We start from the raw sequence: 23,411 nt of genomic DNA on the forward strand, positions 1-23,411 counted from the left end.
TACGCTCGTACATAATGAAAGTGTTGAATTTTCGGCTTGATTTGTTGGCGAAGGGATGGGTCCCGCGATAACCCAACCTAAACGAGTGCCCTGGAGAATGGGCCCCCGTGAAACTGTCTGAATTTGCTCTTTAGTTAGTCATTCAAAATATATTTCGGCGCCTAAAATGATATCTACCTTTTTAGGCACGTGGAAAGATGGATCCGCCAAGATTATATCCACCGGGACCTTCAGTTCTGTCAGATTGACCGGCATCAACGGTAACTTGCTCGTTAAATTTGGAAGTGCGAAAAATTCCAAATTTAATGAATAGTCGTATATACGCGATTTAATAGTAGTTGTTACTTTGTACGTTAACGTATGCGATGCATCATTAATACCGATTATTGAACACGATGACTTTATTCGGTTTAAATTTAAACGCCGGGTCAATGACTCGGTCATAAAATTGTGCTGCGATCCACTATCCAGTAACGCACGGCACAAAACCGGTTTATATTGACTGTCGAATATGAGAATCTCAGCCGTCGATAACAATACCTGACCTACTTCACTATTTTGACGTGCATGAGCATTTACCGATGCGGGTGCGCTATTAATCATTGCCTCATTAGCGATATCATTTCTATCGTTCTCCGCAGGTGGAGTGGTGTTGGACGATTCGCTGCTGTTCCCCGCACCGCCCGTATGCATATTGTTATTGTTGGTGCGCGACGAATGCAATAAACCATTATGTGGACGCGCGCATTTCGGACAATTACGTGACTTACATTTTGTCGGAGTGTGCGCGTAAGCATATGTTACATAATTTTAAGTCATTAATTCTTTTTATTCTCTCTAGTATTGTGAGTGCTAGAAATTTGGTACATTTATAAATTGAGTGTGAGCCATTGCAATTATAACATCTGAAAGATGTGGTAGTTGTAAATGATGAAGACCTGTCTCCTGATTTCTTGAACTTTGGAATGTCTGTTGGTACCTGCGTATTCATGTTTTTATTTGATTCTATCGCCTCCAAAATTCGAAAACGTGATTTTAAAAAGTCTATTAGTATTGGCACTCTGAAATCTTCCATCTTGGTCGCTTCGCTTTCCCATGCTCGTCTCGTGTTTGCATCCAGTTTTGACGTTATTAAATGAGATAACAATGCGCCCCAACTGTCCGGAGTTTGTCCTAAAGACTCAAGCGCTTTTAAATGACCGGACACCGTGTCAATTAGCGTACGCAAATGTACTGCCGACTCTTTTTTCAGTGGCTCTAGATCAAATAACGCTTTCACGCGTACTTGGATCAACGCCCTTTTGTTGTCGTACCTCCTGATTAAACTTGTCCATGCTACTTGATAATTTTCCGCCGTAGTTTGCAGACAATGTATAACCTTTTCCGCATCTCCACTGAGACACGATCGTAAATAAAAAAATTTTTGAATGTCGCTCATCGATTTATTTTCGTGTATTAACGCCATATATATATCGTAGAATGCGGCCCACTCTGTATACACTCCTGTAAACCTTGGTATCTCGATAGCAGCTAACTTGATTGCGTACGGGCTGTAGGCTTGCATGACCATTTGCTTCGTCGTTGCTGGATTCGTCCGAAGTCCGATTAGACGGATTTGAATTAACGCCTGGCGACGCGGCTCTAATTATTTTATTGCATTTAGCTACGTTATCATAATACAACTCCTCGAACTCGCTACGGTATTTCTCGCTCTCATTAGTTATCTCGGTTTCTTCTTCTTCAATTTGCGCCTGAACTTGTTGAAATTCATGCCATGCGTCTGTGGTCTTTTCCAATCTTACCGTAATTTGATCGATATCTGGACTACCTTTATTATCGCGGATGTAATTTGCTGTGCGAGTTAATTGGCCTTTTAGCTGGCCCCGGCGTAAGATAAGGTTCGCCAGCTCACTCATTGTGTTATCTATGTTGTAGTGTGTACTGCGTCGCTATTCTGTGCGCTGTCTAATTCTACCACGCACTTTCCACTGAATATACTTATATACGCTTATATATAATGTCAATATTAGGAATAGGTAAACGGGAAAAGGAAATAAACCCTGAAACACTAACTTATAGACTATGTGCCATTAACAACTCGCTTACCTGCCTTCGATGACCTTGACGAAGTTCTTCCTTGTCCTTCTCTATAATGAAGTATTGTACACGCACTTTGGATTTCGCGTTTAAAATCACTGGACGATCGATTTACGCGATGAGCACTAGACGTTCTTATGAATTAAACTGCGATATTATATAATGTTATTTGCATCAACTAAATAATCCGGTTCGAAGGACCATGTTCTTATTTCATGTTACGTGGTTTGGGTAGGTACTCATGAAAATAATTACTGGACTTGATTTTTTTTACTTTGGGTATAAATTTATTTAGCTGACGCAAACATAACTTGAAATATTACAATTAATAATACGAAATAGCTTAGAGGGTCGAACGACGTGCACTTGGTTGCGCGATACTATGTCGACTGACTTACAATAGTTTAATCGATCCGGTGTCCCGGTCGAGTCACCGATAACAGTACAACCGATAATAATAATATATAATGAGTAGTGACCGAACAATTTTAGTGAAAATAATTTGGTTTTTTGGTTTTCCTGTAAAATTTCAATTATTGCAGTTGTGTCATTGTCCTACAATTATTACTTAAATACTATTTTTATAACAATTAATATACAATTAAATATTTATGTTTTTTGTTTAGATAGCTTAATATAATAATTATTTTACATTTTGTATATTTAGCCCCCAAATTAAGATTTGCACATCAGCCCCATATGTGTAGTTGCGGCACTGGCTGTGCGGCGAGAATATCATGTTCTGCTTAGGCGAAGCGATCACAACAGTTTGCAAGAGCTTAATGCTAAACTCCTGCTGTGGTTTGACCAGGTAAAACCTGCCTGATAGGGAGTCGTTCAACGACAGCCCCAGTCCTGGGGGCACACATTTCTGTGTTACGGTCGCCACCGTCGCTGACCAGGTAGTGGTGACCAACACCACCAAGCCGATAACACACTTGTACAGCCAATGCATCTCCTTGTCGATTATTATTGGTTCCTGTAACAAGACGTAGTTTATCATGTAAATGTTGTTCTATAAAATAGTCTGGTACCTATAAGAAAGTATAGAAAAATAATGCAAAAAAAATTTGTTTTCTATTTATTATCTACACGTTTTTAAAAAATAATATCATCAGCTCTATTTTTTTATTATAATTCCTATTTTATAACAATATCTTATTTATGTGTATGTCATTTGGTTTCAGGAAAAATACATTAAACTGTTGGGTACTTTATATTAGTAAACCAATGTGGGACACCCTGTGTTTAACGTATAATAAAGTTTCATTATAATAATATGGCAACACGGATACTGTGTATAATAATGCATTTTCATTTTATAATCGAGTTTTTTTTTAACTTTTCTCCTTCTCAAACTTTCCATTATGGCCGGTATGCGTTACAATTTTCCGAATTAATTCAAATAATTACTAAGACATAATAAAGTTAAAATAAAATCGTTAAAACGTAAATTTGCTGCGAAAAACCCTCCGAAATTTAAAACCAATTGGTAACCCGCTGCTCATAATATTGTCTATTGTACTTTTATACACGAGACCTTCTTAACTTATGATTACAGCACGCTCGGTTGTGAACACGGTTTAAGATGGGTTTAACACGGTTTTCTATTTTAAACCGTGGTTGTGAATAAAGTTACCTACATAATATTATCATCAGTTGCAGTTGTGCAGTCGTAGAGTGAGTTGTGTTCTGCTTATTTTTCCTCTCTAATCTAATCTAATTTAATATTACTGATAACTTCAGTTATCTTGTGATAAGTTATATCGACATTATATTTTCAATTACATTAATACAAAATTATGTATTGTGCTTGTTTCGTTTGCAATCTAAATATTGCTAACCTGGATGTTCCAATAAAATGTGATTCCTGTAACTTTAAAGCTCATAATAAATGCTCTGGGCTCACTGCTGGTGAGCAAAAATGTTTATCTTTAAAAACTCGCGCGTTGAAATACTTTTGTCTGTCTTGCGAAAAAAGTTTGCTCAATATTCCAGAATTAAGGCAATTAATAAAATGATTGTAGGCTACCTACGATATAATGTTATACACATAGATACATGATTATTATTGTACGCCCCGTGATTTATTGAAACTGACATGACGTCTGTGCAACCAGCGATAGCATATCGCCAGTTAGGTATCATATGATGGAAATCGATCCGACCGTTTCTAAAGAAATTATTTACTACACAAAAACCGCCTAAATTATAAATATTATTATATATTTATATGAATAATAAAGTAGGTACCAGATTTCGTCGGTTGAATGGACATTATTATTTCTGAATGGAGTACTTATAGGTAGTGTGTATAATAGTTTTAGGCAAATTTCATATTGACAAAACGCATATTATCCCAAAGAATAGACATGTGCAATATATAATGTACACACAAAATGTATAATATTACAATATATCATCAAAAAGCGTCTCGAGGTTTAAATATAATAAAGATACCTACTTATACCTATATACAGGTAATAGTATTATAATATGTCGTTCTGTGCTGCGTGTGTATACTTGCTTACTATAGGTAGGTACGTATAGTAATGGACATATTGGAAATCCTTTTTCACAAAATTGGACGGTTATATTATACATGTTGGTCCGGTTGCCACTAGACACCGAACAAATATTCAAAATATTGAATCGATTACGTTACGAAATAGCTTAGACCATCACTAAGCCCCAATAAGGCTCAAACATATTCTGGAAAAATTACTGAAGACGTAGTTGAATATTTTGATGCATTTGTAGATACGTATTGCAAAACTAACAAATGGGGCCCAGGTGAAAAATCGATTATGCTATCATTGTATTAACGGGACCAAGTAAAACAACTATTTTATCGAATATGGGTAACTAAAAACTATGACTTGGGATATAGTTTATATATTTTATAAATCAATACAACTCTGAAGACTTTGAAATGCTTAAACAAAATGTATATACACCAACTAAAGAGTAGACGAAACTTTATAAAACTACGTATTAAATGTACTATCAGAAGGTAATAGAGTATATACAAATATTTCAGAAAAACAAAAATGTAATTGTATTTTAAAAGAATTACCCGAAGAAATATTTTTGAAAATTGAATCTAAAAATAACGAAACAGTGGTTAGAAATATAGAATTATGCAAAACTTAAAATTTTTTGAAATTAATCAAACCTTAAGATTATCATTGAGAATTATGAATCATAAAAATAAATTAAAGACAACGAAATTTAAAAAAATTAAATTCAACAAAATACAATAAACTATATTATTATGAATTCCCCAAATAACGAACAAAACGGATATCCAGCAACCAAATTATAAGTTTGTTTATGAACTATCAACTCCTCAAACATCTCTGATGGAGAAAAATACCTTAGTTGAACAAACTACAACAGTTGTGTCAGAAAGTGATCAAAAGAACTAGTGCATCAAACGACCAACAATTACACTCACATGATACTTCATCTAACGATGTAGGTACCAAGCCAGCAGTTATTAAATGAACAATTTACTTTAAAAAAGTGGACAGAATTTTCAAACTATAAATAATCTTTGACTTGCTTTAAAAAAAAGATGTTTCAGAAACATCAATAACATATTTGACTATTTCAACAAAAAATATACAAAGTAAAGTGATTCCCACTCAAGCTGTAGACTTTGTTATTGATAGTGCTTCTAGGTAAATGGTTAATTAATATCTACTATATCATAAATATATTAACAAATATGTAATTGTATTATGCTGCTTCATTTGTTTTATATTTATTACTTTAGTTCTAAATGGGGCAGACGTATTCTTGTTCAGCCGACTTTAGTAGCTAGGAGACGTGGAAACTACAAGGGTACACATCGAATTAAAGGATGATTCACACTAGTCAGACACATTCCGACAGACACCGTACCGTACCGTTCCGATACAGGCATGGTCAATTCATACTGTTCAGACACGTACCGACAGACACTGTACCATACCGATCGAATATACGTAACGACCGTCATTGTTACCATACTCACATTTTCGCTACAATATCATTAAGTGCCTACACAAGTTTCCCTGTTTTTCCATTTTCTTTAAGGATATATTTTAAGTTTGAAATATGTTTAAAAATTTTACTACTAGCGATTTGGCAATGATTGTTATTGCCCTAGACGAAGAAGAAGAAAGGAATGTACAACAAAGAATATGGGCTCATGATATTTTGTTAAAACGGCACATTGAAGGTGAATTCGTAACTTTGTATAAACAATTAACTGACCACGAAGAAAATTTTTTTAAATATTTTCGTATGACAAAAATTCAATTTAATGTACTTTTATCGAAAATTAAAAACACAATTAGAAAAAAATACGTGTTTTCGGAAAGCCATATCACCAAGAGAAAAACTTGCAGTTTGTTTAAGGTAAGAAAGTATGAATTTCGTAACAAATTATTACACTTACTTAATGATAAAATGAATTCTAAATTTTTAAATTTATTAATAAATCAACAAAATATTACAATAAATAATATTAGATATTATGATATGATCTTCAAAAAAGTATAGGAATAAATTTACTATACTATATAAATATCAAATGAAACGAAAAAAAACAACATAATAAACTTTAATTAAAAATTCAAAAATTATTAATTAGGTACCACCTTATTTTATTTTTTAATTTAACAAATACTATATTCAGTGTAAATAAAACAAAAATAAATTCTTGAAGATATTCTTTAAATTATGAAAAAACTAAAAAATTTAAATAGAATTAACTGTATCAATTTTAGTTTTAATTATCTTCAGGAGAAAATGTATGTAAATAGCTACCACATGATGATGAAGCTGTTGAATCATATTGGATATTTTGAATAGCAGGGTTAGATATTTCATGTGTAAGTAGATGCAGGTATGGTTGTGGAAACTGGGTTGATTGTGGTAGTATGAATGCTGACGATGGTGTATTTCCGGATTGATATGGTTGTTCTTGACTAGGTTTAAGTTCACTCAATTCCAAATCAGAGACAATAGAAAATATTTTAGCTTTTGCTAAATTTTGATTATATGGCGTGAATTTTTTTACTGTTGAAGCTATACTTAAAAAAAAATGATCTAAACCATCTTGCTGAGTTTCCGTTACGTTATTTTGTTCTTTTGTTTTTATGATAATATACTCCATTAATGTTGCAGAAGCTGATCCTGTAGGCTGTTTCCGTTAACGTATATTTGTCTTAGTTAATTCTTTTTCTCCTAAAGATAGTTTTTGACTACGTATTTTATTTTCTGCAGAAGACGAAGTTGTCGGAGACTCAGTATTAATATGTGTAATAGACGAATTTATATCAAAGTCGATATCACCTTCTTCCACCTCAACTATTCCATTTTCGTCGTTATTTGCTTCACTTTCTCCGTCACTAAGATTTAAGGAGCTTATGGTATCCCTTTCTCTCATATGAGGCCGTAAAAAAGACATTTCTTCTTCATACTTCCACTTTTTTATATACTTTGCTGATTGGCCAGATGTCGGTTGTGATTTTTTCATTGCCATTCTAAATGCGTCCCTCAAATTGTTCCATGTCTTCTTGCAATCATTCACTATATAAATATAATTTACACAATGTTTAAAATGTTTCTATTTTACTGTTTTAGTCAAGACTGGGCAAGTTAATGATTTTTTTTTAACTCATTTAAGTTAAGTTAAAATTTTTTTGTTCAATTAAATTAAAAGTTAAGTTAATTTATTTTTTTAATATATCAATTAAGTTTAAAGTTAAGTTATCAAATTTTTGTTAACTTAATAACAAAAAAAATTCATTGAAAATGTTTTAAAATAAGTGAAAATCACTTGTATTATAGTAGGTAATAATATATTATCTTATATAATATGGTCGTACGGGCGATTAAATGTCACATTGTTACAATGCTATCTCTATATTATTATTTATTATTTTATTAGTTCATACTTAATTAATATAAAATATTAGTATATTACTCATTATTATATCTCTACTTAATCTTATTGTACCTAATAATTATTTTTTTTTCTGTTTTAATAAACTATTCATATGAAATTTGACAAACTGTAACAATATTTTAAAACACAAATAACCCTAGTAGTTGAGGCGTATTAATAAAAAAATAAATAAATAAAACATATTAGTTGTTATTTATAAAAATAATTACGAAAATATCTTCTTTTTTTTCCAACAACATTTTCTAATATTCTACGAATTTTAAATCGACGAACCACTATTCTATTTCTATATTCTAGATAAAACAAAAATTTAAAATTAACTCAATTGGTAATATTAAAAAAGTAGAAGTTGATTTTAAGTTAACGCAGATATAAATGAGTTAAGTTTAACTGTTTTAGTACCAGAGTTTGAAAGTTTAGGCATTTGCATTATTTGTTTGGTTATAAAAGTACATTTTGTCGAATTTATTTATATAAGTTTTTAAAATAATTGTTTTTTTCATAGATTTTTGGCAACTGGAGATTCTTTTCAAACCATCTCTTTTAGCTACCGTTTGGGACATTCAACTGTCCAATCAATTGTTTTAGAAGTTTGTACTGCTATTATATCTAACTTAAAAGAAGAATGTATGCCAATGCCGAAAGAAGATGATTGGAAAACCATATCTAATGACTTTTGGGAAATATGGAACTTCCCCAATTGCATTGGTGCATTGGATGGTAAACATGTTGCCATTGAAGCTCCACCAAATAGTGGTTCACTTTATTTTAATTACAAGAAAACATTTTCGATCGTTTTAATGGCTTTGGTTGATGCGAAATATAAATTTATTGCGGTGGATATTGGGGCTTATGGGAAAAGTAGTGATGGTGGAATTTTTTCCAGTTCAAAAATGGGTAAAGCGTTTGAAAAAAAATAATTTAATGTACCTGATGGCCGAGCTCTGCCAGGAACAAATGAAGTTTTACCATACGCAATGATAGGAGATGAGGCTTTTCCTTTAAAAAGTTATATTTTAAGACCATACCCCGGCATACAAATTCACCGAGATGAAACCAAAAAAATATTCAACGAGCGACTATCACGTGCGAGAAAAGTTGTAGAGGATGCATTTGGTCAGCTGTCACAAAAATTTCGTGTATATCAAAGACGCTTAAAATCATTACCGGAAAATGCGGATAAGATAATTTTCACTACCTGTATTTTACATAACTTTATAAAAAGTGATAATGATAATCAATTTGCATCATCAGTGTCCGAACAACTACCTAGACATATTACAAATATTTCAAATCAAGGAGGAAGCGCACCACAAGTAGCATTCGAAGTGAGAGAAAAATTCAAACAATTTTTTAATTCACCTGCTGGTCAAATCCATTGGAACTAATCAATTAAATAAGTGTATGTTATTTTTAAATACTTTTTAATAACTTAATATTATTAATTGTTTATAATGTGTTTATACAAATTAGTTAAATTAATAAAATCATTTATCATTTATTATATATGTACGATGTTTTTTTTTATATTTCTTGAAAATATAATCACCAATTATATACAAAATACATAGACACATCATAGTATAATATAATATATCAAATATTGTTATTACATTTTTTAACAATGTGTAAATAACTTGTATTAAATTGTCAAGATTTTCGACCCAACGAATAAAATTTAATTGATATTTAAAAAAAAAAGTCCAGCTCAAAACGTGTCATCGAAATATTTTGAAAATTTTGTTAGGTATAACTGGTGTAACTCTAAAAAAAAATACCGTTGATAGGTACATGTAATTTTCACTGAATGTTTATATAAACATTTAATAATGCTTTTAATAATAGTTTTCAGCTGTTTACGGGCATTTTAAGTTTCCAATTTTAATTTTTAATTTATATATTTTAGCTAATATTACCAGGTATGCCTAAAGAAGTTGAAATGTTTTTCCAGCAGGATTCTTTGTACACATGGTCACTAAATTTTTTGTGTGACAATGCATAGAGGCATTCTTGATCTCTGACGAGTTCAATTAATAACTCTAGGTTCATCACGTATGAAAAATATAAACAAGCGAAAACACTGAGAACAATAAAAAGTTTTAAGTATAAGTACAATAAGTATGTACTTCAAAGTTAAAAACTTAGTGAATGTGAATAATCTTCCAGTGAATGACAGCCGACGGATAGAATATGTCTGTTGTTCATTCACACTTATCATACAGACCCGTTCAGACCAGATCAGACACGACCCGTCCCGACAAAACATTCTCGCGCGGAATAGCCCCCTTTAGACGTAAGCGATTTCGAGCGCGCTTGGAACGGACGCGCCTGGAGCGCGTTATTTATCACGTTCTTCGCGTGTGACGCGCCAAAACTGTGTTCCCAACAACTAGCATACGCCAATCATGTGTGCTTTACCTGTACTCTAGCACATACGTACCATGCGCGTCCGTTTAAAGGCCAAAACTTAGCGTTTTCGCGCGTGTTTAGAACGGCGCGTGGCGTGTGTGTATTTCACACAATTTTAGCGGGAAGTATCTTACCAAACCATGTGATTTTCTTTTAGTCCTAGTTGTGTCGTTGAGTTTTGATTTCGGTGTTCTTTAGTGAAGTATTTTCAAATAAAAAATTATTTAAAATATATGTTAATTAATATAATATATTATATAAAAATAAATACCCGTTTTTAAAATTTTTTTTTTTATACATTCACTTATTTTAATAAAATTGTACTTAATCACAATGTTAAAAGTAAAGCAAAAAAAAATTGCCATTGCGTCTATGGGTGTAGTTTCATATTTAAATTCATTGAATAAAAAAAAACGTTCCAAGTGGGTTAAGACTTGGAAACTAAACCGAAAAAAATCTAGTGATATTGTTTTATTACGTGAGCTCCGCCAAAATGATCCGGACGATTTTAAAAACTACCTAAGAATGGACGGTGAAGATTTTGATTTCCTGTTGAAGATAGTGGGCCCTATGATAAAAAAGAAAGACACAATTATGCGTGAGTCTATTAGTCCAGAAGAACGTTTGGTAGCAACACTGCGATTTTTGGCAACGGGGAGATCTTACGAAGATCTGAAGTTCAGTATGAGAATATCTGCTCCTAGTCTATCACACATTATTTCAGAGACATGTCTAGCAATTTACGAAAGTCTAAGAGCAGAATATATGAAGGTAAAACAAAATATATTTTAATAACAATTTAAAATAAAAAACTTGTTCAACTCAACTTAGTTGTATTTAAAAAAAAATGCAATACCTTTCCACAAGATATCATTATAAAAAATAGTCCAAATTATTAAAGAACAAAATAATAAAATATTTAAAAATGAGTCACTTATATCAAATTAAAAAAAAATAATTGAAATACTGTTTTACAAGTTATAATAAAAAAAGTAAATAATGTAATAAAATTATAAAAATATAATTATAATAGAATTGTTACTCTTGAGGAGAACTGTTTAAAGATGAGCCACTAACATTTGACAATTGAGAATATACTGGAGCTGAACTATTATTAGATTGCATCGATAAAATATGGTGGTTTAAAGGAAGTGTAGGCCTTTGAAGATCATAATTTATATGTGGGACTATCGTTTCAGGTGTATTGTTTTGCTGCAAGTTGGAGAAATACAATTCATCATTTCGAATGTTTGTTCCTTCTGGTTCATAAACATCAGTTTCTGGAGTTAATGATCCCAATAATCCCTTAGATAAGACCTTGTTAATCAAAAGATCAGCATAAATACTCTGTTTATTTTTCATCTTTTTTAATTTCGCCGCTACGTTAATTCCAATCGCATCATACTCATCTATTTCTGCACTTTGACTTAGTGCCTGGGTACACGCCTTCATAAATTCCACTTGGCGATCTGCAACGGTGCGTTTTTTTTTAGTGGAACACAGTGTCTGTGCTGGCTGAGGAGCAGAGAAAAACTTCGAAGTTGTTGTCTGATCTATAATACTAGCTGTATCTATATTTGTAAGCTCCAACACTGATCCCTAAATAAATTATCAATTTAAAGAACCTGTCATATGTAAATACAGAGTATATAAAAAAATTATAAGGTTTGTTTGCAAATGAAATAACTTTTTGTTCACTTTTTTAATTTTTCTATTTTTAAATAAAAAAAAAAACCAGAGCCGTCCCGAACAACAATCATGGGGGGTAGACCTACCAAACTTTTACGAAATTACGTAAAACAACTATTTGACCTCAAAACTACTTCTAAAAAAGTAGTCGTAAATTCTTTAGACCAATATCGCGTATTACTCATATTCAAAATTTTATAATTTTATATTTTAGTAACAAACTAATAGTTTTATATTCTAATAAAAATATTAATTAGAATATTAAAATATGGCTAGTCGTTAACAGAACTTTTAGTTGAAACAAAAATCGACAACATACGAAATGAAAGTGAGTGCTAGTTAAACACGCGCGTTCAAGCTAGTGTGTGTGGTCGTACGCTTAGTATGTTCCGAGATCCAACATATGGAAACAGAGCAGCGTCACGAGATCCGTTTTCGTTGTGAGATCCAAAACAGTGGAACTCTCAACGTTTTTAATTGAAAATTGTGTTTTTGCCCATAACGATCATAGTTAGTCGGAAATTGACCGGATCTCGTTACGATCTTTACATAAGTAGTGTGTGTGTGTGGTTGTATCTGCGGGTGGCAGAAATTTAAATTAATGTATGTTCTTCGCCATATTTGTTAGCCTTTTATGAGATCCAAGATACTCATTGTCAGCGGCAACGTCGCATTTTGTGTGTGCTGGAGTTATATCTGCATTTTAAGAGATCCGATAGTTTTAATATATTATTTATAATTATTAAATTATTATTATACTAACCGATACGTACTCGATTGCAAAAACTGTGGATCTCATAACGAAATAAATTGTTCTCTATGATAAGTATGCGTATAAATATTAATTAAACTTGTTTATTATAAGTATAGTATGTGGCTTATAATTTCCTTGTTGTATTATTTTTTTTAATACGTAATTTAAATACCTACCTACCTAAATACTGACGGTACCTACTATCCAACTAAAAATGGTTGTTTTGTTAAAATAGCGTATAGTTACTTCTCGACTATATTATTTTTTAAATTGTATACATTATAATTAAGTTATGTAATTGACTAATTAAGTTTTGGTTTTTGGATACAACTCGGCAGTCGGCAGCAAGGGCCATTAGTTCCAAATTTTAATTATTATTTACAATTTTTCATTTTTTTAACTTTTACGTTATATGTTACAATTGTTACATTAACTTGAAAATTACAATTATATTTTATTTTTAAGCTTTGTTAGATTTAAAAAAGTTATGATTTTTCTGTCTTGATCCGGGTTTGGTCCAATAAATTCATAGAACGTTTCGGTCAAATTGAAATTTGTTTGCTCCTGTTGCTACATATGACATTCTGTATGATGTGTTTCATTGTGATCTTTGTATTGCAAGCTTCACAGTGAGAGATTCATGTTTTGACATGAGGAATCCGTGAGTTATTTTGGTGTGTCAAGACTGTCCAGTACTTAGGCTCGTATAACAGGAAAGTACCATTTTGGTAGTCTTATTTAACAGGATTGTGAATTGTGATGTCAAGAAACAAGGTAGTCTCGTATAACAGAAAAGTATCCTATAATATTATTATACTAATTCATTTTTATTTCGAACGATTAACCAAAGAGCCTAAATCTTAAAACATGGTCATGTACTCATGTATAATATTGTAAGTATATTGTATGATGAAAGAAAAGTAAGAATTTACATAGACTAGAATATACTAGAATATATTAAGAATACTATGTGACATAGTCCATGCTTATTGTAAACAACATACAAGACTTAGTATTATGAAGTCGTTAAGAGATCCGACGTATATCATTAACATTTAGCTAATACTAATCCATGATGACCAATAATATTATGATAAAGATATTAAAGATTATGGAACTCGCAATATCGTACTAGTCGTAGGATTCCGCAGACTGCAATATGCGATAGTCTATTGTTAGCTTATCGCACATGATTATATGTATAATATGTATATAATATATATATATATATATATATATATATATATATATATATATATATATAACAGAGTAAAATATAAAATGTAAATAAAAATAACTATTATCTCTGTAATCAGAATAAATATAATGCTTGATATTATAGATATATAGAATTTGGAATTTCCTAAAACTATATCCAATGACCAATAGTAATCGTCAATAACAATATTATACATGTATTAACGATAAGTCCACGAGGAGCGTCCCTTGTTTTATTTTGCTTTGTCTCATAACGTTTAGTGTACGTTTTGAAGTCGGTACGAGATCTATTGTGCTTTAATGTTATTTCTATACGTATATTTTATACTCCATTATTACCGTTCGTGTTTGAGATATTATAATATATTGATGTTTTATTATATCATCTAACTATAATGACATCAAGAACTAAAAAGTTGTTAGCATTAGCTAAAGCTAATAACCCGAAACCATGTGTATTGAGATCCAGAAAAAAAATAAATGGTAAGTAAATTTCATAATAAAACCGGCAAAATTTTCGTCAAATATTTATGGCTCTAATAAACATTAATTTTTATTTTACAGTCAAGATTTCATGTATCAAAAAACCAAAAAAAAAGGCCAAAGTTACGGATATTAAAACAGGTAGGTGTATCTACATTTTAAACATCACCCGTTTAACTTAATATACCTACTCTAGTTGATCGGATATATAACATTTTTATTTTATTTAATATGAGTTTAGACATCTTTATATCCGTGAATTGCATTTGCTTAAACATTTACATTATTGAACTCCAAACTATGGAGATTTCGTAACCTACCATGTGTATAAAACAATACAATTTACATTTAAGGTCTATTAAACGGCCACACTCTGTAACGGTGTGGACGGTGTGGTAATGTGGTATAGTGCAATGTGCACAACCGGACACAACTTGCCGCCACCTAGGCGGCCAGTCAAGACAATAGAATTTTACCGCCACCGCTGCAGTGTGGTCTTTATCATTATTTACCCAAAACGTACTTCAGTGACTATATGAGATCCCGTATTTGTAAACTATTTTGTGTATATTATTTAATGTCTGTTGAGAGATCCAAATTATAAATACATATGCTTTTGCGAGTTCCAAACAATGAGGATCTCCTAACGTACGTAATTTATGGTCCAATTTTCCATAATTCCTGAATATTGATTTAGTTTATGGTATCCTATATTTTAATTTTATCATTATGCTGTAGGTATATTTCGTTTGATGTGTATTTTTAGATCATGGCCCTTAATGTTTTCTATTTTTTTAAGTGTAGGTATATTAATTGCAATCGTGGAATTTATAAGAAGGTACAATAATTATGTAGATTGTAGGTACATAGTACATTACAAAATTTTAAATCTCTAGAGATATGAACTAGGAACTCTTTAATTTTGTGTACCGCGACCGCCTGCTAAAAACTAGACTAGATACTAGTGTATATAATTTTTGGTAATGGCAATTTAAACATTAAATTAAATTCACTCGGTACCTATTATATTATATTATATAATAAATGTATGATGTATTTAAAAGAAAAAATAATCATAAATAAATATTTTATAACAGATATTTATAAATTTAAGTTTGAAATCAATATATTTATTATAATTAGTATTTTTTTTTATTACAAAAATGTATGTAGGTAACAGCTTTAAACTAGCAAGTTACTTTTAGGTTCTAAACAGAATGATAAGAGATAAATATAAAGAAGTTAGTACCTATCACAAGAATATTGCCTTTTAATATGATTTGTGTGTTTGGTTTTATTCACAGGAAGGTCTTTGCTTTAATTGTGGTAGCATTTTATTGGACTAAAATCCTAATATTTAGATTACTTTTATACAAGATTCACCATAAACTGCCTTTACAACAATTAAGAAGTATCAAAAATACAGTTACAATTTTTCCTTAAAGTATTGAAAGTTTAATTGTTGACCAAATTACAACAAATTTAAAATTGTTTAATTAAAAATAATTAGCATTTTTAATTTTAATATTTAAGATTTAAAATTTAAAATTAACTTAAACATTCCTCATTCGTTCCTATTGTCGGAACTTAAGAAAAAAATGTGTACAGTCATTAATATCGTGAAGTATACATTTAATTTCTGTACCTACCTTTAATATAAAATAATATAAAAATTAAAAAATCTTAATCGTAAGATCTTGAATTTTTTTGCTACTTCCGCTACTCACATTATTATTTTAAATTTTAAAAATATTTACACTAATTTTATACATCAATTACTATAACTATTATGAACTGTATTAAAAAAAATTCTAACATACCGTTATTGCTCAGAATCATTTTCATATACCTACAATGATTTACAATTTACACGTCATATATTACTGTTATCTACTCAGTCACAAAGTAAACTCAAAACCTGCTATGTAGTATAGAAACTTGAAAAAAATTAAACTTAATCATAATCTATATTAACTTAAAGAGTTGACTGTAAACATACTTTTTTACTTGTTCCACCTTGGATAATTTAGTATAATATTTGAATTATTATTTGATACCTATCTAATCTATTATAATTTTAAATTTAATCCTATAGATAATGAAGCAGTTGTTAATTGACTTTTAAATAATGAACCAAATGTTAAATCTACAATTAATGAAGTATTTGCTGATGGTAATTATTTATATTTTATTTTGTAAAAATTATTTATGTTATTTTAGAAAAAATAATCAACTGATTAAAAAAGTAGTAATATGTCTTACAATTTATTGAAAATTCATAGGAAGGTAGTTAAAATTGTAAATAAGTTTAAAAAAAATGTTATATGGTTGGAAAGAAAAATAAACCAAGAAATATTTCATATTTTTATTACCACACTTAATGAAGTTAAATTTTGGTCATAGTATCTATAGTAATTTTATATAATATGTATTGAATTTTTTTCTATAGATAATGAAACTGTAACTAATATTGCTGAATATACAGAGAATTTTTCATTGAATAACAAAAATATTACAAGAAATGAAGTATTCGCAAATGGTATTTATAATTTATAAATATAAAGTAAATTCAATTTTGTGTTATTGAAATATTTTTCAATTTTAATGGTGTTTTTTAGATAGTGAAACTGGTTTAGCTGTCAGTGCATGTAAGTCCAATCCTTCATTTGATTCAAAAACAGAAAAAATTAGTACAACTATTGATGACAATTTAGAGAATTTTGTATTGAATGTACCAGACTCAACTGATGAAATATTGTTTGATGGTAAATATATTTTCATGTTTAATTTAATTATTGTTCATGGTTCAATTTGTTTTATAGTTAACAAAACTGTTGCTGAAGTTTTCGAATTTACAGAAGATTTGCCGTTGAACAACAAAATTGACGTATTAACAGATGGTTAGGTTAAACTAAAATTAAATACAATTATATTTGATCAAAATATTTTTTTTAGATGTTGAAATTGGTAATTCTGTTGGCGAATATACTCAACGTAACTTAGAAACAGAAAAAATAAATGGTGATTTTATTGACTGTCAGTTTAGTACAATTAATTCTGATGGTTTAATCAATTTTGTTTTGAAGAATGTATCCGACTCAACAAATAAAATGCTGTTAATAAATGGTAATTATATTTTCATAATAACTATAGATATTATTCTTCATAAATTATTTAACACAATTATGTCCTAAGTAAATAGTACTTAATAGTTATTACTCAATATTTTTTTATAAAAATAATTTACAGAAGATTTGCCGTTGAACAACAAAATTGACGTATTAACAGATGGTTAGGTTAAACTAAAATTAAATACAATTATATTTGATCAAAATATTTTTTTTAGATGTTGAAATTGGTAATTCTGTTGGCGAATATACTCAACGTAACTTAGAAACAGAAAAAATAAATGGTGATTTTATTGACTGTCAGTTTAGTACAATTAATTCTGATGGTTTAATCAATTTTGTTTTGAAGAATGTATCCGACTCAACAAATAAAATGCTGTTAATAAATGGTAATTATATTTTCATAATAGCTATAGATATTATTCTTCATAAATTATTTAACACAATTATCTCCTAAGTAAATAGTACTTAATAGTTATTACTCAATATTTTTTTATAAAAATAATATTTATTATTTATTTCAATATTATATTAAGTATTAAATATATTTATTATTCATATGCTATATTTGTTTATTTCATTAATACTTGAAATGCCTTTTGTGGTTGTTGGGATTGATTACAGAATATCTGAATATGTATAATTTATATATTATAATTTATATTTATTGTTGCCTTAAATAAATAATATGCAGTTTACACTACAGCTAGGTTTTAACAATTGTTCTATGATAAAATATAATTTGTTTTTTTTTCTTTATCAGAGAGAAAATTATCACCTCATGATGAAAATAAAAGATACCCAGGCTTGAGAAGAACAAATATTTTTGAAAACCCTAAATCTTTGTATGATTCAGATAGTTCAATTCAATCAGAATATGATTCAGGCTCATCATATAATCCTTACAATAAACAAGTCAATGAATCATTTTCTTCAAATGATACTTCGAAATCACCAATAATTGGATTTAATGATGAACATATTGATTCAAATACAGAATTTCCATGTGATGATGCCCAGAAAGATCAACCTATAGCAGCCATAACCAATAATGCTCATGAAAACCAACATCCAACAACTTCAAACGCCATTCAAAATCATCAAAATGTAGTTAAAGAAAAAATCTATAATCTTTCAGCAGTTGTTGATACTTCAAGAAAAACAGCACTATCAAATAAGCGCATTTGGGATAAAAAAGATGTTTGCATTTTTTGTGAAGAATCAGTTACCAACTTTGTTCGTCATTTAAATAGAAAACATAGTGAAGAAATAGAAGTTGCAAAATTGTTATCATATAAAAAGGGTTCTCAAGAAAGAAAACTGCATATTGATCAACTCCGTAAAAGAGGAAACTTTTTTAACAATATAAATGGCACAACAAAGTTAAAACCAGTCAGAAGACCAAATCAATTTGTTGAACAACCTAAAGCCATTGATTATTTGCCATGCAAATTTTGTTTTGGTTTATTCAAAAAAAATTACTTGCGTCGTCACATAAAATATGTACCCTAAAGAAAGAGGAATTAGGTAATGTACGACAAAATATCCAAGCTAATGCGCAATCTCTACTTTTAGCCTTCACTGATGACGATACAAAGTTGGTTCAAGATGTTTTTCCAAGAATGGCTCCAGATGAAATATCCATGATCGTAAAGGCTGATCCATTGATTCGAGCATTTGGAACGAGGTATCTTAAATGTCATAAGGAAAAACATCTTGTAACAGTTGTCTCTAATAAAATGCGTGAACTTGGTAGACTTTTAATGGCTATGCAGAATACGAAGACAAAGTGTCTAACATTACTAGACTGTTTAGTACCAGAACTTTTTGATGACATTATCAAGAGTACAAAAACTATTTCAGGCTATAATGCGGAGACCGACAAATTTGAAGCACCATCTTTGGTTTTAAAAATTGGTACATCATTAAAACAATGCTGTGACATTGCAGAATATATGATCTTAAAGAAATCACCAATACTTAAAATTAATGAAGACATTGAAAAATCCATTTTAAAAGTAAAAACCACGGAAAAATTGATAACAAAACAATGGTCTTTTGAACTGTTTACAAATGCTTCTAAAGAAATATATCAAAGAAAATGGAATAAACCAGCCTTTCTTGCCTTTAACTTTGGACATTAAAATTTTTCGTGACTACTTATTACTAGTACAACAAAAATCTTTAGATGCATTAAAAGCAGATCCAACAAATGTAGTTTCATACAAAGCGCTTCAAGATTCTGTACTTGCACAGTTAATTTTGTTAAATCGCAAGCGTGCTGGTGAAGTTCAACGTATTTTTCTTGAAACATATTTAAATAGTTCTCCAGAAGCACCCCAAGAAGAAATGCTGTTGTCTTTATCGGAAGTAGAACGGGAGCTAGCTAATAAATTCAAAAGGCTTGTTATCAGAGGTAAAAGAGGACGAGGAGTTCCAATTTTATTTACCCCAAAACTTCAAAAGTCCCTGTCGATACTTTTATCACTTCGTGAAGAATTTTGTTCAAAAGAAAATGAATATTTGTTTGCAGTTCCTAATACACATGGTAGCTGTTTAAGAGCATCAGATATTATGCGAAGAATGGCTATTGAAAGTGGAGCAAAAAATCCAGCATCCTTAACATCGACTAAATTAAGAAAACAAATTGCTACAGTTGCCCAGCTTCTAAGTTTTAATGAAGGGGATGTTGAGCAACTTGCAAATTTTATGGGCCATTCAAAAGAAATCCATAAAACATTTTATCGTCTACCCGAAAACATATACCAAGTGGCTAAAGTAAGCAAATTTTTGCTGATGATGGAAAAAGGAGACGCAAATGAATATAAAGGTAAAAACTTGGATGATATCAATATAAATATTGATGGACTTGTGTCTGAAGAAAGCGAGAACAATTCTGATTTAAGCGATCCAGAATTGGATGATGAAATAATAAAAGAACAAGAACTAAAAAAACAAACACATTGTGGACCAATAAGCTCCACACCACCAAGACGTGTTTCTACCAATAAGTGTAAACTACAAACAAATAAAACTAAAACTGAAGTAAAAAATAGTTCCAAACCGAAAAAAAAATTTGACCGCATTCCTTGGACAGAAGAGCAGAAAGCTATTACAATTAAGTATTTTAAAAAACATATACTCTTAAAGAAACCTCCAAAGAAGGGAGAATGCGAAGATTTCATTAGGAATAACAAAATAGCTATGACAGGTAATTTATTGTTACAAATACAAAAATTAAACCTTAATTAAATTTAAGATATTTAAAAATATTTTTTTATTGTTCACAGGAAAGAGTTGGCAAAAGATCAAAACATTTATTTATAATTTATATAAGAGCAACTAACTAAAGTTATAATTTTACCTTGTTTTTTTATAGTAAAATATAATTATCATTCATTAAAGGGATCAATGAAATTTAGTAAAATTGTACTTTTATACCTAATAATATTGTATATGAAAGAGGTGCCCACAGACATTTTTGAAAAAGTGGGCCATTTGCTATTAAAAACAATTACTTTGATTCACCAACTGTATAATTGGTAAAATAACATTTTTTTACAAACTCTATTAATTAATATTTTAACAATCAATTATTGCACCATAATAAATTTAAGTTCTATTCAATCAATGTCCAGACCCCAAAACATATAATTACACCTAAATATGTGTGTAATATACCTAATATTGTTTTTGTCAATATTAAACTATTATAGACTATGACATTGAAAAAAAAATGTGAGGTGGCTGATAAATTTTCATAAAATAAATTATGTATTTTGGGTAATCAAAAATAATATGCTTTTACGGCTTTTACAACTTTTCTCACATTATAACTAATAATGAGTTATATTGATTAGTATTCAATAAACTAACATTTTGTTTAAAGTTTTCTTTTATAAAAACCCTAGACATCGTATTTATTAAAAACTATTTAATCAAATTCAAACTGCCTACTATAACACTAAAAATCACGGAAGGTCAAAAAAGGTAGATTGACATTGGCATTTGGCATAGGTATTATAATATTCTGCATTACTACAGTCTACTGGTAGGTAGCAACGTGCCTCTAATTGCTGGCTACGATTAAAACATAAACATCATAATCAAAGAATAAGCTAAATTGGCAAATCGCACTAGTACTAAATCGCAACGGTCACGGAGAAATGTCTAAACAGAGAATAGCAGTTTGTTAGTCTTAGTTATGTTTGAGTTCGTGTAGAATGTAATGGGACTATGGGAGGATGGCAACGTCGCATGGATCTCGTTGTGTTGATGCTTTAAAATAATATACAAAAAAGGATCTCGTATAGTGGAGTAGATCAGTATCAAACTTAACACACATAAGACCTCACAACGTCTACATCAATATAATTTAAAACACGTGTATGTTGGTGTATATAAAAAGTATGTTATACCCAAATATATTTTGAAAACCTTATGTTTTGGTCCAGTTCAAAAATACGTTATTAAAATCATAGATCTCACAACGTCACCTTTTACAATAGGATCTCACTGAGTACCCTACGCCCGTATGTGTGTTCGATCTTGGTAGGTACAAGCTTCGACAAGTCTGTACAGGCAAGCGACAAGTCTGTACAGTATGTACATGAAGTATTATGACCAAACTAATTTTGAAAATATTAATACGAGTTGTTTTATATGAAAACAGTGATGGGGTATAGACGACAGAAATTAAATTGTTCATCATAATAATTTACACGCAGTGTATATTTTTCATTATTATTATTTTTTACTATAATTCTATATACCTAAATCTTTTTATCTTTTATTTTAAATTATATTATATTATTGTTATCTTTACAAATATATTGTGAATTGGACTTATTTAAGTCCATATTAATAAATAAATAAATATTATATTATATTATATATAATATATATAATATATTATTATTATAATTATAAACATCTATAAATCGATAAAACGAAAATCAAAAACGTGCAGATTTATTGCGCGCATTCAAGCATGTGTGTTTAAAGATAACACCACGGTCTTGGTACAGACGATAATTCTGTACAGGTTTGGACAAATGCTAAGTCTGCACACAATTTCATTTTTAAACGCAAAGTTTTATCACGCGCTCTTGGCGCGTCCGTTCCAAGCGCGCTCGAAATCGCTTACGTCTAAAGCGGACTAATGTCTGACGAACCCTGTCGGTTCGATACGTGTATGAACGGAACGGAATCGTTAAAATGTGAATAGTTTATATTTAAACAAATATTAAAATATTTTTCGGAACGGTACGGTACGGTGTCTGTCGGAACGTGTCTGACTAGTGTGAATCATCCTTAATGCAGGAAGACCTCTTGCAGTAACTTATTCTGCAGCCGGGAGACATACAAATAATAAAAAAAAAATCAAAAACCCTAAGCGTATTCAAAATTTAACACAATGTTCAAATTTGAATATAATTAATACCAAATCTCACTAGTAAAACAAATTATAAAATCATGTACTAATTTTTTTTTTTTAGTATACTATTGTTCTACAGCCAGGCACCGGCAACCCGGCAACCGCATGCGGCCCTCGGAACTTTTTGCTGCGGCCCTCCAAATATAATTTATGGTGTTTAAAATTTTAATTTTGTAGCTTAAATTGTTATAAAATATATAAATAATATTTAATCATGATTATTGTATAATAATGCGA

General features: G+C 30.1%; 2 pseudogenes; both read left to right on the forward strand.

The window, feature by feature from the left end:
• The first annotated feature begins 5,095 nt into the window (after positions 1-5,095).
• LOC132953823 (uncharacterized) lies at positions 5,096-23,193 on the forward strand (annotated as a pseudogene).
• Positions 6,232-8,976, forward strand: LOC132936620 (uncharacterized; annotated as a pseudogene).
• Positions 23,194-23,411: the final 218 nt, after the last annotated feature.

Source organism: Metopolophium dirhodum, chromosome 1 (genome assembly GCF_019925205.1).
Source record: "Metopolophium dirhodum isolate CAU chromosome 1, ASM1992520v1, whole genome shotgun sequence".
In the NCBI taxonomy this organism is placed as follows: Eukaryota; Metazoa; Arthropoda; class Insecta; order Hemiptera; family Aphididae; genus Metopolophium; species Metopolophium dirhodum.